The sequence below is a fragment of the Panulirus ornatus genome, chromosome 27, assembly GCF_036320965.1.
Source record: "Panulirus ornatus isolate Po-2019 chromosome 27, ASM3632096v1, whole genome shotgun sequence".
Taxonomy (NCBI): domain Eukaryota; kingdom Metazoa; phylum Arthropoda; class Malacostraca; order Decapoda; family Palinuridae; genus Panulirus; species Panulirus ornatus.
Window position 1 is genome coordinate 15529544 of NC_092250.1, and position 18970 is coordinate 15548513.

General features: G+C 40.9%; 1 long non-coding RNA gene across 1 annotated transcript in view; it reads left to right on the plus strand.

Moving 5' to 3' along the window:
- LOC139757592 (uncharacterized) overlaps window positions 1-18732 on the plus strand; it is a 34349-nt gene extending 15617 nt beyond the window's left edge. Inside the window, exon 3 of the long non-coding RNA XR_011714672.1 lies at window positions 8812-18732. This is a non-coding gene — a long non-coding RNA (uncharacterized lncRNA). The remainder of the gene's footprint in view (window positions 1-8811) is intronic.
- Window positions 18733-18970: the final 238 nt, after the last annotated feature.

Here is an 18970-nt window from a genome sequence, read left to right on the forward strand (position 1 = left end):
CTTGCCTACATTTATACACATCATAAACACACTTACAACTCATTCTAAGCAAACAATACAGTATCATCCACAGACAGGCTTGTCACTAGACTCATAACCACATTCCATCTCTGCTCCCACTTTCCATAGTTTTAATTTCATTCCTTTTATCACTCCATCCATTTTATTTTTTTTATTTATTATACTTAACCACGTGTATGTATATACATATATATGTGGGTGGGTTGGGCCGTTCTTTCGTCTGTTTCCTTGCGCTACCTTGCTAATGCAGGAGACAGCGACAGCGAGCAACAAAGTATAATAGATATATATGAATAGATAAAACCGCTGTCTCCTGCGTTAGCGAGGTAGCGCAAGGAAACAGGCAAGGAATGGCCCAACCCACCCACATACACATGAATATACATAAACTCCCACACATGCACATATACATACATATACACTTCAACGTGTACTTACATATACATAAACAGACATACATATATACACATGTACATATCCATACTTAATTCCTTCGTCCATTCCCGTCGCCTCCCCGCCACACATGAAATAGCATCCCTCTACAGTGAGGCAGCGCCAGGAACACACTCAGTCTCTAGCTGTTATGTGTAATGCACCAAAACCACAGCTCCCTTTCCACATCCAGGCCCCACATACCTTTCCATGTTTTACCCCAGACGCTTCACATACCCTAGTTCAATCCATTGACAGCACATCGACCCCGGTATACCACATCGTTCCAATTCACTCTAATCCTTGCATGCCTTTCACCCTCCTGCATGTTCAGGCTCTGATTATTCAAAATCTTTTTCACTCCATCCTTCCACCTCCAATTTGGTCTCCCATTTCTCCTTCCCTCCACCTCTGACATATATATCTGCTTTGTTAATCTTTCCTCACTCATTCTCTCCATGTGTCCTAACCATTTCAACACACCCTCTTCTGCTCTCTCAACCATACTCTTTTTATTACCACATATCTCTCTTACCCTTTCATTACCTACTCAATTAAACCACCTCACACCATATATTGTCCTCAAACATTTCATTTCCAACACATCCACCCTCCCCCACACAATCCTATGTATAGCCCATGCCTCGCAACCATATAACATTGTTGGAACCACTGTCCCTTCAAACACCCATTTTTGCTCTCCGAGATAATGTTCTCACCATCCACGCATTCTTCAACACTCCCAGAACCTTCACTTCCTTTCCCACCATGTGACTCACTTCCCCTTCCATGGTTCCATCCGCTTCTAAGTCCACTCCCAGATATCTGAAACACTTCACTTCCTCCATTTTTACTCCATTCAAACGTACTTCCCAATTAACTTGTCCCTCAATCCCTCCGAACCTAATAACCATGCTCTTATTCATATTTACTCTCAACTTCTTTCACACACTTTACCAAACTCAGTCACCAACTTCTGCAGGTTCTCACCCGAACCAGCCACCAGCTCTGTAGCATCAGAGAACAACAACTGGCTCATTTCCCAAGCCCTCTCATCCACAAGAGACTGCATACTTGCCCCTCTCTCCAAAACTCTTGCATTCACCTCCCTAACAAGGCCATCCATAAACAAATTAAACAACCATGGAGACGTCACGCTCCCCTGCTGCAAACGAACATTCACTGGGAACCAATCACTTTCCTCTCTTCCTACTTGTACATATGCCTTCCATCCATGATAAAAACTTTTCACTTTCACCTTCCAAAACATCTTTGTATTCTCCTTAGAATTTATTGATACTCTCTCACCCCAACTCTCATTTGCCCTCTTTTTCACCTTTTGCACCTTTCTCTTGACCTCCTGCAACTTTCTTTTATACATCTCCCAGTTATTTGCATTACTTCCTTGCAAAAATCGTCCAAATTCCCCTCTCTTCTCTTTCACTAACAATCTCACCTCTTCATCCCACCATTCATTACCCTTTCTAATCTGCCCACCTCCCACCTTTCTCATGCCATATGCATTTTTGTGCAAGCCATCACTGCATCCCTAAATACATCCCATTCCTTCCCCACTCCCCTTATGTCATTTGCTCTCACCTTTTGCCATTCTGCACTCACTCTTTCCTAGTACTTCCTCACACAAGTCCCCTTTCCAAGCTCATTTACTCTCACCACTCTCTTCTCCCCAACATTCTCTCTTCTCTTCTGAAAACCTCCACAAATCTTCACCATCTCCTCCACAAGATGGTGATCAGACATCACTCCAGCTGTCCCTCACTGCACATTAACATCCAAAAGTCTCTCTTGTACATGCCTATCAATTAACACGTAATCCAACAATGCCCTCTGGCCATCTCTCCTACTCACATATGTATACTTATGTATATCTCTCTTTTTAAACCAGGTATTCCCAATTACCAGTCCTTTTTCAGCCAACAAATCCACAAGCTTTTCACCATTTCCATTTACAACACTGAACGCCCCATGTACACCAATTACACCCTCAACTGCCATTTTACTCACCTTTGTATTCAAATCACCCTTCCCTATAACCCGATCTCGTGCATCAAAGCTGCTAACACACTCACTCAGCTGCTCCCAAAACACTTGCCTCTCATGGTCTTTCTTCTCGTGACCAAGTGATTAGGCACCAATGATCACCCCTCTCTCCTTCCGCATTAAGTTTTACCCATATCAGTCCATCCATATGTATGTTAAAAAGCCACTGTGACGTCATACAATGCAGCCTCACACCTACATGTATTCCGAACTTACACAGCTCACCATCTACTCTTATTGTGTATCTGCTCTTCTAGAAGGCCTTCACACCATTCAAAAGTTATCCCCCTATCCCATGTATCCTTAACCCATGCTATAAAATATTCCACTCAGCTGTCATATGCTTTCTCCAGATCCATAAAAGTTGCATACAGTGTCTTACCTTATGCTAGATACTTTCCAAAGTCATTCTCACCACAAATATCTTATCCACACATCCCCTACATTTCCTAGAACCTCCTTGATCCTCTGTTACTTCAATCACTTTATCATTCAGTGCTCATGCACACACTTTTTCTGGTATACTTAACAGACTTAATCCCAGTAATGATAGCATTCATCCTGGAATAAAAGCCTTCATCCACACAATTTAGCGTCCATGCTAAATCATATGTGAATTCTTTTTTTATTATGCTTTGTCGCTGTCTCCCGCATTAGCGAGGTAGCACAAGGAAACGGACAAAAGAATGGCCCAACCCACCCACATACACATGTATACACATATATGTCCACACACACACATATACATACCTATACATTTCAGCGTATACATATATATACATACTCAGACATATACACATATACACATGTACATAATTCATACTTGCTGCCTTTATTCACTCCCGCCGCCACCCTGCCACACATGAAATAACAACCCCCTCCCCCCGCATGCATGCAAGGTAGCGGTAGGAAAAGACACAAAGGTCACATTCATTCACACTCAGTCTCTAGCTGTCATGTGTAATGCACCGAAACCACAGCTCCCTTTCCACATCCAGGCCCCACAAAACTTTCCATGGTTTACCCCAGATGCTTCACATGCCCTGGTTCAATCCATTGACAGCACGTCCACCTCGGTATACCACATCATTCCAATTCACTATATTCCTTGCATGCCTTTCACCCTCTTGTATGTTCAGTCCCTGATCACTCAAAATTTTTTCACTCCATCCTCCCACGTCCAATTTGATCTTCTGCTTCTCCTCGTTCCCTCACCTCTGACACATATATCCTCTTTGTCAATCTTTCCCCACTCAGTCTCTCCATGTGACCAAACCATTTTAACACACTCTCCTCTGCTCTCATAACCACACTCTTTTCATTTCCATACATCTCTCTTACCTTTTCATTACTTACTCGATCACACCACCTCGCACCACATATTGTCTTCAGACATTTCATATCCAACACATCCTCCCTCCTCCGCACAACCCTATCTATAGCCCATGCTTTGCAACCATATAACATTGTTGGAACAACTATTCCTTCAAACATACCCATTTTTACTCTCTGAGATAATGTTCTCGCCTTCCACACATTCTTCAATGCTCCCAGAACCTTCGCCCCCTCCCCCACCCTGTGACTCACTTCCGTTTCCATGGTTCCATCCACTGCTAAATCCACTCCCAGATATTTAAAGAACTTCACTTCCTCCATTTTTTTTTCTCTATTCAAACTTACCTCCTAATTAACTTGTCCCACAACCCTACTAGACCTAATAACCTTCTTATTCATATGTAATTTCAGCTTTTTTCTTTCACACACTTTACACTATACGTTGAAATGTATAGGTATGTATACGTGCGTGTGTGGGCGTTTACGTATATACATTTGTATATGGGTGGGTTGGGCCATTCTTTTGTCTGTTTCCTTGCACTACCTCGCTAATGCGGGAGATGGCAATTAAGTATAATATATATAAATAATGATTTGTCTAAATGACTTTTAAAGCTATTTATAGTCTTAGCATTCTTAGCATTCACTATATGTGATGGTAATTTATTTCATTACTCAACACACAAAATAGGAAAAGAAGCTTTTTCCCAAGTCTATACTGCATCTTCTAGCTTTGAGTTTAATTCCATTTGTCCTAGTTGTCGTATTTCCTGTATTTCGAAAAGGTGTTTGTGGTTTACATTATCGAACTTGTTCATAATTTTGAACACTTGGATTAAGTCACTGCAAAGTCTGTTTGTAAGGGAGAAGAGATCCAATCATTTTAGCCTTTCTTCATATGCCAGATTTCTTAGGGATGGGATCAACTTTTCGCACATCTTTGCACTTGCTCCAATTTTTCCTCGTCCTTTTATAATCTGGGGATCAAAATTTGACTGCATATTCCAGGTGTGCTCATACTAGAGAATTATAAAATGAGAGAATTGTTTCTGATGTCTTGTAATCTATGTTCCTGGCTATGAAACCTAACATTTGATTGCCCTTTTTACTTGCTGCTTGACACTGTTTAGTGTACTTCAGATTGTTGCAGATGACAACTCCAAGGTCCCTTTTCTTCATTTACTTCTTTTAGAGAGTTTCTTAATAGTTTGAAGTTGTAACTATATTCTTGTCTCTAAAGTGCATAACTTTACACTCATCTACATTATACTTCATTTGCCATCTGTCTGACCATTCTGCCAGTAAGTTAAGATCTTTTTGAATCATTTTGCAGTCCTGCCTGCTTACAGCTCTACCTCCTAGTTTAGTATCATGGCAGGTTTGGAGATCTTAGATATGAGACTGAGTTCTAGGTCATTAATGTATATTATGAAAAGAATTGGGCTTAGGACCGACCCCTGTGGCACAACATTCGTTACATGTAGTCAGTCTGAGGCTTCGCCATTTAATACTACAAGCTGCTTTTTTCTAATAAGCCAGTCTTTGATCCATGTACAGAGTTTTTCACCAATTCTGTGGGCTGTGAGTTTATGTAAAAGTTTCTTATGAGGTACTTTATCAAAAGCCTTTTGGAAATCTAAATATACCACATCAGATGGTACTTTTTCATCCCCATTCTGATCAGTAACATTAAAAATTCCCACAAATTTGTCAGGCAGGATGTTCTGTTGTGGAAATTGTGTTGGTTGTCTGATATGATTTTGTGATCTAGAAATCATTTTATTTTTCCATCATTTTACCTAACACTGACATAAAGCTAATTGGGTGGTAGTTCAAGGCCTACTTTTTGTCTCCTTTTTAATATATAGGAGTAACATTTGCTAGTCTCCAGTCAGATGGCACCTGACCATCCAATGGAAATTTGTTGAATATTTTTGTAATGGGGTATATCAGCTGTCTCCTGATTTCTTTTAAAAATCTTGGAGCTGTTATCTGGGCCATTGGATTTGTTAGGATTTAATTGGTCCAGGTATATACATACTTCAGAGCCCTTTATTTCTTCAACCTTCAACTCTTCATCAGATCCCTGAAACATTTCCATTGGTTGCAGTTTTTGAGATGTTTCTTCAATTGTGAATGACGAGTTGAAGGGATAATTTAGTATGGTAGCCATTCCCTTGTCGTCAGTAATTTGCGTGTCATGTTCATTTCATAATGGTCTAATTGCTTCTTTTACTGTCTTCCTTTGTTTTATATATTGGAAGAATTCCTTAGGATTATTCATAACTTTCAAAGAAAGTCTTTTTTCTTCCTCACAGTTACTCTTATGACCTTCTTACAATTTCTTTGGATTTTGATTAATTCCTGGAGACTTTCATCGGTTCCTATTGATTTGAATTTCGTATGTTTTCTTCTTTTGGGAAGTTAGTCCTTCTGTTCTCCTATTCATCCATGATGGTTTTGAAATATTGCAAGTTGTCTTTGTAATTCATGGAATATATTTATTTTCAATCTTGTATAGATTGTTTTTACATGTCTTCCACATTTCCTCTACTATGTGAGCAACAAGAACTCTTGTCCATTTGGTACTGTGAATTTCATGTCTGATATTTTCAAAATTTGCTCACCTATAATCTGGGATCAAGAGTTTGTTGTCATTTATTTCACAATCTAAATTTATCTCCAATCAAACTGTGATCGTTGTTTGACAAATTCTCGCCTACTTCACAAGAGTTGATTAAGTTTGTGTCGCTGGTGAGGACAAGATCAAGAATGTTTTTACCTCTATTTGGTTTTTGAATTAACTGTTCTAGGAAAGCGTTTTTAAATCAATTCCATTAGCCTCATTCCCTCTCGGTCACCTGTTAATGTGTTCCAGTTTATGTTTAGACTGTTGAAATCTCCTACTATGATAACCTTTTTACTGTTTATTAAAGTTATTATTGTAAAGCATCGTTGTTGTCTTTTTGCTAAGGAATCCTGTAAATAACACTGAGACATAGTTTACTTTTGAACTTGTCAGTAATGTCAATATAAAGAGAGTCATAAGTGTGTGTCTACTTTGCATGTCTTAATAGCAGTAATATTGTTATTGACATAGAACAAAACTCCACCACCTACCCTCTATAAGTGATCTTTCGTAAATAGTTTGTATCCTGGTATTGCTTACTCGGCAATTGAGTGTTTATCCTCAGAGGTCACCCACATTTCTGAGATTGCACTAATGTTTGGTTTTTCTGTAACTGCATAGGATATAAGTTCATTGTGTTTCATAATGATGCTCCGGGCATTTGTATATATTAAACTTATTTTCCTTGGAAAGTTAAAAAAACTTCTTTTTTCCAAAAGAAGGAACAGAGAAGGGGGCCAGGTGAGGATATACCCTCTAAGCCCAGTCCTCTGTTCTTAACGCTACCTCGCTAATGCAGGAAATGGCGAATAGTATGAAAGAAAATTTTCCTTGGAGTTGATTTCTGGACTGAATTTGCTTATTTTATGGTATTTTATGGTATGTGTGTTTATAGTATCACTGTTAATGTCTGCAAGTGCATCAGCAGAAGAGAGACGTTTCTCCATCTGTTTTGGGTTCGCCACCTTACTCTGACCCTCCCCACACTGGACCCTACCCACTTTGGTCCTAAAGTTGTCTGAGTGGACCTGTAGCTGTGCTAACCCACTGCTTATACTGCTTTAGTTGTTCCCAATTGACCGTACTTGACCTTTCTTTGCTAATTCCTGTGCCTGTAATCCCAAAGGGTCCCTGTCACTGAAGTCCCATCCATCCTCTACAGGTACCCTTATAGTGGTCAAACTGGATGCCTTGTTCCTCAGATCCCTTTCACACTCATATTCCCCCAGCTGTGGCCCATCTCCCACTGCTGCCCCTCACCTTCCCCCATTCTCCTAGTTCCTTCGTTAACTTTTACCTCACCTTTGACTGGCCACTGGCTGAGTATGGTGTCTCCCACAGGCAGCAGGGCTCTCAGGTTGTCCAGAGAACTAAAGTTTCAGTACACCTTAAGTCTAGGGAAACTTTCGTGTCTTTTGGTTAATTGATATGTCCTCATCTGGAGTATTGTGTTCAGTATTGGTCACCCTTCATGAAAGAAGACGTAGGTACACAGCAGTGAGCTACCAAAATGATTCCTGGTCTGAGAAAGAAATCCTGAGAGAGGAAGCCAAACAACTTCAGTTTCTTTGGCTTTAGAAGAAAAAAAAAGTATAGGTGCTATAGGTATTCAGTATGGTCAAAAGCTTCATTATTCTTAATCTAATAGTCTACTTATGGATCCATGTGATTTCACGTACAGTGAAGGATATAAGCGTATGGGGAAATGTTTTACCTTGAATGAAGCAAAGTATTTCCTTCAACAGGATTAACATACAGAATGATTTGCCAGGTAGAGGGGTTAATAGCAATACCATTGATTTGTTTGAGATGATGGTAATTTGCCTAAAGTCAAAGACTCATGTGATTTGCACCTCCTTAGTTGTATACATTGCTTGCAGTTTTTTCTTTTTAAAATGTATGTATGTCTTCTCTGCTTATACTACACTAATCCACTTTAACAAAGTCTTAAATGGACTCAGTGGTCTGTTGCTGTTTAAAAACCTCAGTATTCCTTCGTATAAACTGGATTTTGAAAGAAAAATTATTTTTTTAGAAAAATGGTAAAAAATGTAGGGTATTTTGGTCATTTTTTGGGGGGGAGATATAGTATAATGAAAGGATTCTCTAAGTTAAATAAGATCCTGAAATATTCTGTAATGTTTCATCGTATTTACAAATTGCTAGTAAATATGATAATGTATACTTGTGAATTGTACTAATCATAATAATTTCAGAACTTAATTATAGAACTATAGTATGTTCCCAAGCAACATGTGGATCCCAGAATGTTATTCATAATGAAAATTATGACAACGCAAACCAAAATTTAATGCATCTTCTTGATTTCTCAGATTCTCCTGGTGCTGGTGCTACTACTGCTGCTCTTGCTCTTCCTGCTGCTTCTCCGGGCAATGGTACTGATGGTTCTGCTGCCATTCATTTTGAAACTTCAATGTATTTGGTGGTGTGTGCAGATACAATCAACAAACCAAGTGAAATATCATTCATGATGTTTTAGAAGAAAGATTAAATACCAAGGGAGAAGAGGATAAACATCATACCTGTTTCTGGGCACTACATCGCTGATGCAGGGGGTGAAGATGCTGTTTTCTGTGGGGCAGGGTGGGAACGGATGACGGTGAGCAAGTATGAATATGTACATGTGTGTATGTGTATATATGTATTTATGTTTATGTATATACATGTATATGTATGTATATTATCCCTGGGGATAGGGGAGAAAGAATACTTCCCACGTATTCCCTGCGTGTCGTAGCAGGCGACTAAAAGGGAAGGGAGCTGGAAATCCTCCCCTCTCATTTTTTTTTAATTTTCTAAAAGAAGGAACAGAGAAGGGGGCCACGTGAGGATATTCTCTCAAAGGCCCAGTCCTCTGTTCTAAACGCTACCTCGCTAATGCGGGAAATGGCAAATAGTATTAAAGAAAAAAAAAGAATGTATGTATATATGTATATATATGATTGGATGGGGCTTTCCTCATTGTTTCCTGGCACTAATGTTGGAAATGGTGATCAAGTTTAATATATATATATATACATTTGTATTTGTTTATTATACTTTGTTGCTGTCTCTCGTGTTAGCGAGGTAGCGCAAGGAAACAGACGAAAGAATGGCCCAACCCACCCACATACACATGTATACACATACACATCCACACACGCACACATATACATACCTATACATTTCAACATATACATAATATACATACACAGACATATACATACATACTCATGTACATAATTCATACTTGCTGCCTTTATTCATTCCCGTTGCCACCCCGCCACTCATGAAATTACAACCCCCTCCCCCCACACGCGCTTCAGGTAGTGCTCGGAAAAGACAACAAAGGCTACATTCGTTCATAGTCAGTCTCTAGCTGTCATGTATAATGCACCGAAACCACAGCTCCCTTTCCACATACAGGCCCCACAAAACTTTCCATGGTTTACCTCAGACACTTCACATGCCCTGGTTCAATCCATTGACAGCACATCGGCCCTGGTATACTAGGTATACTACATCGTTCCAATTCACTCTATTCCTTGCATGCCGTTCACCCTTCTGCATGTTCAGGCCCCAGTCGCTCCAAATCTTTTTCACTCCATCTTTCCACCTCCACTTTGGTCTTCCACTTCTTGTTCCCTCCACCTCTGACACATATAGCCTCTTTGTCAAACTTTCCTCACTCTTTCTCTCCATATGACCAAACCATTTCAATACACCCTCTTCTTTTTCAACCACACTCTTTTTATTAAAACACATCTCTCTCCCTTTCATTACTTACCCGATCAAACCACCTCATTCCTTATATTGTCCTCAAACATCTCATTTCCAACACATCTACCCTCCTCCACACAACCCTATCTATAGCCCATGCCTCGCAACCAACTAACATTGTTGGAACCACAATTTCTTCAAACATACCCATTTTTGCTTTCCAAGATAATGTTCTTGCCTTCTACACATTTTTCAACGCTCCCAGAACTTTCACCCCTTCCCCCACCCTGTGACTCACTTCTGCTTCCATGGTTCCATCTGCTGCCAAATCCACACCCAGATATCTAAAACACTTCACTTCCTCCAGTTTTTCTCAGTTCAAACTTACCTCCCAGTTGACTTGTCCCTCAACCCTACTGTACCTAATAACCTTGCTCTTATTCACATTTACTCTCAGCTTTCTTCTTTCACACACTTTACCAAACTCGGTCACCAGCTTCTGCAATTTCTCACCCTAATCAGCCACCAGCGCTGTATCATCAGCGAACAACAACTGACTCACTTTCCAAGCCCTCTCATCCCCAACAGACTGCATGCTTGCCCCTTTCTCCAAAACTCTTGTATTCATCTCCCTAACAACCCCATTCATAAACAAATTATACAACCATGGAGATATCACACACCCCTACCGCAAGCTGACATTCACTGGGAACCAATCACTTTTCTATATTCCTACTCGCACACATGCCTTACATCCTCAATAAAAACTTTTCTCTTCTAGCAACTTGTCTCCCACACCATATACTCTTAATACCTTCCACAGAGCATCTCTATCAACTCTATCATATGCCTTCTCCAGATCCATAAATGCTACATACAAATCCATCTGCTTTTCTAAGTATTTGTCACATACGTTCTTCAAAGCAAACACCTGATCCACACATCCTCTTCCACTTCTGAAACCACACTGCTGCTCCCCAGTCTGATGCTCTGTACATGCCATGACCCTCTCAATCAATACCCTCCCATATAATTTCCCAGGAATACTCAACAAACTTATACCTCTTATATTTATAGAGAAAGAGAGAGATGGGGGGCAAGTGTTTTGGGAGCAACTGAGTGAGTGTGTTAGCAGTTTTGATGCAGTAACCGGGTTATAGTGATGGGTGATTTGAATGCCAAGGTGATTAATGTGACAGTTGAGGGAATAATTGGTGTACACGGGGTGTTCAGTGTTGTAAATGGAAATGGTGGAGAGCTTGTAGATTTGTGTGCTGAAAAAGGACTGGTGATTTGGAATACCTGGTTTAAAAAGAGAGATATACATAAGCATACATATGTAAGTAGGAGAGATGGCCAGAGAACAGTATTGGATTATGTGTTAATTGATCAGTGCATGAAAGAGAGACTCTTGGATGTCAATGTGCTGAGAGGTGCAACTGGGGGGATGTCTGATCATTCTATCTAGTGGAGGCGAAGATGAAGATTTCTATAGGTTTTCAGAAAAGAAGAGAGAATGTTGGGGTGAAGAGAGTGGTGAGAGTAAGTGAGCTTGGGAAGGAGACTTGTGTGAGGAAATACCAGGAAAGACTGAGTGCAGAATGGAAAAAGGTGAGAGCAAAGGATGTAAGGGGAGTGGAGGAGGAATGGGATGTATTTACGGAAGCAGTAATAGCTTGCGCAAAAGATATTTGTAGCATGAGAAGCGTGGGAGGTGGGCAGATTAGAAAGGGTAGTGAGTGGTGGGATGAAGAAGTAAGATTATCAGTGAAAGAGAAGAGAGAGGCATTTGGACAATTTTTGCAGGGAAGTAGTGCAAATGACTGGGAGATGTATAAAAGAAAGAGGCAGGAGGTCAAGAGAAAAGTGCAAGAGGCGAAAAAGGGCAAATGAGAGTTGGGGTGAAAGAGTATCATTAAATCCTAGGGAGAATAAAGAGACGTTTTGGAAGGAGGTAAATAAAGTGCGTAAGACAAGAAAACAAATGGGAACATCGGTTAAGGGAGGTAGTAACAAGTAGTGGTGATGTAAGGAGATGGAGTGAGTATTTTGAAGGTTTATTTAATGTGTTTGATGATAGAGTTGCAGATATAGGGTGTTATGGTCGAGGTGGTGTGCGAAGTGAGAGGGTTAGGGAGAATAATTTGGTAAACAGAGAAGAGGTAGTGAAAGCTTTGCGGAAGATGAAAGCCGGCAAGATGGTGGGTTTGGATGGTATTGCAGTGGAATTTATTAAAAAAAGGGGGGGGGGGTGACTGTGTTGTTGACTGGTTGGTAAGGATTTTTAATGTATGTATCACTCATGGTGAAGTGCCTGAGGATTGGTAGAATCCATTCTTTGTGCCATTGTACAAAAGCAAAGGGGATAAAGGTGAGTGCTTAAATTATAGAGGTATAAGTTTCGTCGAGTATTCCTGGGAAATTATATGGGAGGGTATTGATTGAGAGGCTGATGGCTTGTACAGAGCATCAGACTGGGGAAGAGCAGTGTGGTTTCAGAAGTGGAAGAGGATGTGTGGATCAGGTGTTTTCTTTGAAGAATGTATGTGAGAAATACTTAGAACAACCAATGGATTTGTATGTAGCATTTATGGATCTGGAGAAGGCGTACAATAGAGTTGATAGAGATGCTCTGTGGAAGGTATTAAGAATATATGGTGTGGGAGGCAAGTTGCTAGAAGCAGTGTAAAGTTTTTATTGAGGATGTATGGCATGTGTACGAGTAGGAAGAGAGGAAAGTAATTGGTTCTCAGTAAATGTCGGTTTGTGGCAGGGGTGCATGATGTCTCCATGTTTGTTTAATTTGTTTATGGATGGGGTTGTTGGGGAGGTGAATGCAAGAGTTTTGGAGAGAGGGGCAAGTATGCAGTCTGTTGAGGATGAGAGGGCTTGGGAAGTGAGTCAGTTGTTGTTCATTAATGATACAGTGATGGTGGCTGATTCGGGTGAGAAACTGCAGAAGCTGGTGACTGAGTTTGGTAAAGTGTGCGAAAGAAGAAAGCTAAGAGTAAATGTGAATAAGAGCAAGGTAATTAGGTACAGTAGGGTTGAGGGACAAGTCAATTGGGAGGTAAGTTTGAATGGAGAAAAACTGGAGGAAGTGAAGTGTTTTAGATAGCTGGGAGTGGATTTGGCAGTGGATGGAACCATAGAAGTCGAAGTGAGTCACAGGGTGGGGGCAGGGACGAAAGTGCTGGGAGCGTTGAAGAATGTGTGGAAGGCGAGAACATTATCTCGGAAAACAAAAATGGGTATGTTTGAAGGAACAGTGGTTCTAACAATGTTATATGATTGCGAGGTGTGGGCTATAGATAGGGTTGAGCGGAGGAGGGTGGATGTGTTGGGATGATATGTTTCAGGACAATATGTGATGTGAGGTGGTTTGATAGAGTAAATAATGGAAGGGTAAGAGAGATGTGTGGTAATGAAAAGAGTTTGGATGAGAGAGCAGAAGAGGGTGTTTTGAAATGGTTTGGTCACATGTAGAGGATGAACGAGGAAAGATTGACAAAGAGGATATATGTGTCAGAGGTAGAGGGAATGAGAAGTGGGAGACCAAACTGGAGGTGGAAGGATGGAGTGAAAAAGATTTTGAGCAATTGGGGCTTGAACATGCAGGAGGGTGAAAGGCGTTCAAGGAAGAGAGTGAATTGGAATGATGTGGTATACTGGGGTCGACCTAGTGTCAATGGATTGAACCAGGGCATGTGAAGCTTCTGGGGTAAACCATGGAAAGTTTCGTAGAGCCTGGATGTGAAAAAAGGGAGCTGTAGTTTCGGTGCATTATACATGACAGCGAGAGACTGAATATGAATGAATGTGGCCTTTGTTGTCTTTTCCTTATGTTACCTCGCACGCATGTGGGGGGGAGGAGGTTGTCATTTTATGTGTGGTGGGGTGGTGATGGGAATGAATAAAGGCAGCAAGTATGAATTATGAACATGTGTATATATGTATGTGTCTGTGTATGTATATATATGCATACGTTGAAATGTATAGGTATGTATATGTGAGTGTATGGACGTGTATGTATATACATGTGTATGTGGGTGGGTTGGGCCATTCTTTCATCTGTTTCCTTGTGCTCCCTTGCTGATGTGGGAGACAGCAACAAAGTAAAATATATACAGTATCCCTGGGGATAAGTGTGAGTGCTCAAATTACAGAGGTATAAGTTTGTTGAGTATTCCTGGGAAGTTATATGGGAGGGTATTGATTGAGAGGGTGAAGGCATGTACAGAGCATCAGATTCATACTTGCTTGCCTTCATCCATTCCCGTTGTTATCCCACCCAACAGGAAAACAGCATCGCTATCCGCTGCTTCAGCGAGGTAGCACCATGAAAACAGACAAAAAAGGCCACATTCGTTCACACTCAGTCTCTTGCTGTCATGTGTAATGCACTGAAACCACAGCTCCTTAACCACATCCAGGCACTACAGACCTTCCCATGGTTTACCCCTGACGTTTCATAAGCCCTGGTTTGGTGCAATGAAAGCACATTGACTCTAGTATACCACATTGCTCCAATTCACTCTATTCCTTGCATGCCTCTCACCCTCCTGTATGTTTAGGCCCCGAATGCTAAAAATCTTTTTCACTCAATCCTTCCACCTCTAATTTCGTCTCCCGCTTCTCCTTGTTCTCTCCACCTCTGACACATATATCCTCTTTGTCAGTCTTTCCTCACTTATTCTCTCCATATGTTCAAAGCACTTCAACGCCCCCTCATCTGCTCTCTCAACCACACTCCTTTTATTTCCACACATCTCTCTTACCCTTTCATTACTTAATCAAACCACCTCATACCACATATTGTCCTCAAACATTTCATTTCCAACATAGCCACCCTCCTCCGTACACCCTACTTATAGCCCATGCCTTGCAACCATATGATAATGTTGGAACTACTATTCGTTCAAACATACCCATTTTTGCTCTTTGAGATAACGTTCTCCCCTTCCACACATTCTTCATTGCTCCCAAAACTTTCACCTCCTCCCCTGCCCTGTGACTCACTTCCACTTCCATGGTTCTATTTGCTGCTAAGTCCACTCCTAGATATCTAAAACACTTCACTTTCTCCAATTTTTTCCAGTCAAACTTACATCCCAGTTAGCTTGTCCCTCAGCCTTACTGAACCTAATAACCGTACTCTTATTCACATTTACTCTCAACTTTCTTCTTTCACACACTTTTCCAAACTCAGACACCAACTTCTGCAGTTTCTCCCTCAAATCAGCCACCAGAGCTGTATCATCGGCAAACAACAACTGACTTTTCCCAGGCCCTCTCATCTCCAACAGACTGCATACTCGCCCCCTCTCCAAAACTCTTGCATTTAACTCCCTAGCCACCCCATCCATAAACAAATTAAAGAGCCATGGGGACATCACACACTCCTGCCACAAACTGAACTTCACTGGGAACCAATCACCCTCCTCTCTTCCTACTTGTACAGCATTGCCATCTTGTGTCTATGAGGTATTGCCAAACAAAAAAGGCTTCGTTTGTCCACACTGTCTCTAGCTGTCATGTAATGCACCACAGCTCCTTATCCACATCCAGGCCCCACAAACCTTTCCACTGTTTACCCTATACATTTCACATGCCCTAGTTCACTCCCTTGACAGCATGTCAAACCTGGTATACCAAATCATTCCAGTTTACTTTATTCCTTGCATATCTCTCATCCTCCTGTATGTTCAGGCCCAGGTCACTCAAAATCTTTTTCACTCTTTCCTTCCACCTACAATTTGGTCTTCCACTTCTCCTTCTTCCCTCCACCTCTGACACATATATCCTCTTTTTCAATCTTTTCTTACTCATTCTCTCCATGTGTTCAACAATTTCAACACATCCTCTTCTGCTTTCTCAGCCACACTCTTATTATTACCACACATCTCTCTTTGCCTTTCATTATTTACTCGATCAATCCGCATATAGTCCTCAAACATCTCATTTCCAACACATCCACCCTCCTCCGTACGACTCTATCTGTAGCCCATGCCTTACAACCATATATTATTGTTGGAGCCACTATTCCTTCAAACATTCTCATTTTTGCTGTCCAAGATAATGTTCTCTCTTTCCACACATACTTCATTGCTCCCAGAACCTTCACCCCTTCCCCCACCACTTGTCTTACTTCCTTCCACTTTCATGGTTTCATTCACTGTTAAGTCCACTCCCAGATATCTAAAACATTTCACTTCCTCCAATTTTTCTTCATTCAAACTCACATCCCAATTAACTTGTCCCTCAACCCTGCTGAACCTAATAACCTTGTTGTTATTCACATTTATTTACAACTCTTTCTTTTCACACATTTTCCAAAGTCAGTCACCACTTTCTGCAGTTTCTCACTCGAATCAGTCACCAGTGCCACATCATCGGCAAACAACAACTAACTCACTTCTCAGGCCCTCTTATCCCCAACAGACTGCATACTTGCCCCTCTCTCCAAAACCCTTACATTTACCTCCCTAAGTACCCCATCCATAAACAAATTAAACAACCATGGGGACATAACACACCCTTGCTGCAGACCGACCTTCAGTGGGAACCAATCACTCTCCTCTCGTCCTACTCGTACACATGCCTTACACCCTTGATGAAAACTTTTCACTTCTTCTAGCAGCTTACCTCTCCCACCATATAATCTTAAGACCTTCCATGAAGCATCTCCTATCATCCCTATCATATGCCTTCTCCAGATCCATAAATGCTACATACAAATCCATCAGTTTCTCCAAGTATTTCTCACATGTTCTTCAGAGCAAACACCTGATCCACACATGCTCTGCATTTCTGAAACCACACTACTCCTCCCCTATCTGATGCTCTGTACATTCTTTCACCCTCTCAGTCAATATATATGAAGGTAATATTTCGGTGATAACTAGGCTGACGTACAGAAAATCTCATGAAAAAGTGATTGACTCTGACATATTTGTTAGCTTTCTTATTTGCCAGAATATTACATCCAAGTAACAAAGGAAAACACTTTCATTTTTCAGGGGCTTTTACCCATGCTATTTAGAGCTTATTCCCCACTAAGACAGACCTTGCACCATCAGCTGCTTCCTTAGGGAGCAGTGATGACAGATGACCCATGATGAACATCACATCTGACAGTGCCAATTTCATATTGCTGCATAGGACTGGATCAGCTACTTTAGCTACCCTCAATACCTTCATTTTTAAAAAGTTAATAATAACCAGGCTGGGACAGCAGAAACATTTAAGGGAGCATCTGAGTGTGTGTGTCAGCAGTTAAGATGCCATAGATTAATGAAAGGATGATTTAAATGTGAGAATATGATAAATTGTAGTATGATGTGAGTGTATAATTGGGACAAGATGTTCAGTTAAGGTGAACAGGAATGGAGAACAGTTTGTGGAGTTGTGTGATAAAAAGGATCTGGTGACTGAGAATACGTGGTTCAATGAGGGATGTACTTGAGTATACATGGCTGGGTAGGAAAGATGGTCAGACGGTGTTATTAGATTACATACTAATTGATAGGGTTGCAAAAGAGAGATACTAGGATGTGAACATAATAAAAGGTGTAGCTGGTAGGGTGTTTGACCATTATTTGGAGGTTTTTTGGAAAATAGGAAACTACATGGGTGAAAAGAATGTAGTGAGAGTTAGTTTGGAAAAAAGACGTGTGAAGAAATACCCGAAGAGATTGGGTGTAGAATGGCCAAAGCAACGGGAGTGGATAAGGAATGGGGGATATTTAGGGAAGCAGTACTGGCATATGCACGAGAAATGTGTGGCATGCGAAAGGTGTGAAGTCAACAGATGAGAAAAGGTAGTGAGTTTTGGGATGATGCATTAAAGTTGTTCGTGAAAAAGAGAGGTATATGGCTGGTACTTACAGGGAAAGAGTGCAGATGATTGGGAGTAGTACAAGAGAAAGCAGCAAGAGGTCAAGGGGAAGGTGCAGGGTTTGAAAAAGAGGGCAAATGAGAGTTGGATGATGATTATCAATAAACTTCAGAAAGAATAAAATGTTTTGGAAGGAGGTGATAATGTTCTCGACTTCCACACATTCTTCAAGGCTCCCAGAATTTTCGCCCCCTCCCCCACCCTATGATTCACTTCCACTTCCATGGTTCCATCCGCTGCCAAATCCACTCCCAGATATCTAAAACACTTCACTTCCTCCAGTTTTTCTTCATTCAAACTTTCCTCCCAATTGACTTGACCCTCAACCCTACTGTACCTAACAACCTTGCTCTTATTCACATTTACTCTCAACTTTCTTCTTTCACACACTTTACCAAACTCAGTCACCAGCTTCTGCAGTTTCTCACATGAATCAGCCACCAGCGCTGTATCATCAGCGAACAACAACTGACTCACTTCCCAAGCTCTCTCATCCCCAACAACCCCATCCATAAACAAATTAAACAACCATGGAGACATCACACACCCCTGCCGCAAACCTACATTCACTGAGAACCAATCACTTTCCTCTCTTCCTACACGTACACATGCCTTACATCCTCGATAAAAACTTTTCACTGCTTCTAACAACTTTCCTCCCACACCATATATTCTTAATACCTTCCACAGAGCATCTCTATCAACTCTATCATATGCCTTCTCCAGATCCATAAATGCTACATACAAATCCATTTGCTTTTCTAAGTATTTCTCACATACATTCTTCAAAGCAAACACCTGATCCACACATATATATATATATATATATATATATATATATATGTATACATTGAGATGTATAGGTACGTATATTT